A 1,108-nucleotide genomic window follows, 5' to 3' on the forward strand; every position below is an offset into this window, starting at 1 on the left:
TGCCCTAGCACCTGAATAAATTAACTTTTTGTGACCAAATGTGATTTGGCCAGAAATGGTTACATCTTGTTCCTTTCAAAAAGCATTAACAGTCACCTGCAAGATTCCCTCACACTTAAACTTGCCTAATATGGCCATAAGTCTTGAATCAGGGCCTGCAAGGAGGCAATTTTACCTTCATGAAAGCTACAGCAGACAACCAACCAAAAATATACAGGATGTAAATGCCAGAATATAATAAAATATGTAATATTTTCACTTTTGGTCAGCACACATTGTTCCTTTTTATAATTTATTCCAATCTATAATAATCTGTACACCTGAGGCTTATACTGAAATCTTCAAAGATTTTTTGGATGTTAGGGGTAAATGAATTTAGGCTGTTCTCATGGGGAATCATCACCTTTCAAGGGATAATAACATTATGTGGTGTTAGTTTACTTTGTAGAAAATACCCAGTCATGGGATCCCTTCTAGACCCATACATTCATTAAGACCTAGTACGCGCCATTGACAAAATCACGGGTGTCTTTTTATTGACATATGTAGAATTGTAAATAACTATGTAATGATAAAGCCCATGGTTGAAGTTTTGGGTTTACCCATGGCGGGCAAAGAATCCTGTTTACCATACTTTTAACCTTCCCAGCAAAAGGTATTCTAGGAGAACGCGGCCGGAAGCCAGCATGTATGGACAAGTTTGTGCCAAACTTGGACCGCGGCAGTGTTGACAGATTAAAGGTAATACACAGTGATTTTGGACTCCTTTCAGCGGCTACCTAGAGGACAACATGGGAAAAAAGAGGGACTCCAAAAGGCAACAGAAAGCAGGCTCATTTTCTTCTCAACAGCAGAGACCAGGATCAAAATGGCAAATGGAAGTCATCCACAATGAGGAGAGCTGAGACTTCTCAATCCCTGCAGCAGCCACAGGAATCGCCTTTCAGCAGCAAAATAACAAACCAGTCTCCAGTTTCATTTACAGAAGTAAGTCCAATGAAATCTAAAGCCAAGCCATGTCCACAGCATAATACCTGCAGGGTAAGTACAGAATCTAAAGCTCCAAATGATACCAGGGAGCATATTGATCCCATAAACTAACCAGCCT

The sequence above is a fragment of the Pyxicephalus adspersus genome, chromosome 4, assembly GCF_032062135.1.
Source record: "Pyxicephalus adspersus chromosome 4, UCB_Pads_2.0, whole genome shotgun sequence".
NCBI classification, from domain to species: Eukaryota; Metazoa; Chordata; class Amphibia; order Anura; family Pyxicephalidae; genus Pyxicephalus; species Pyxicephalus adspersus.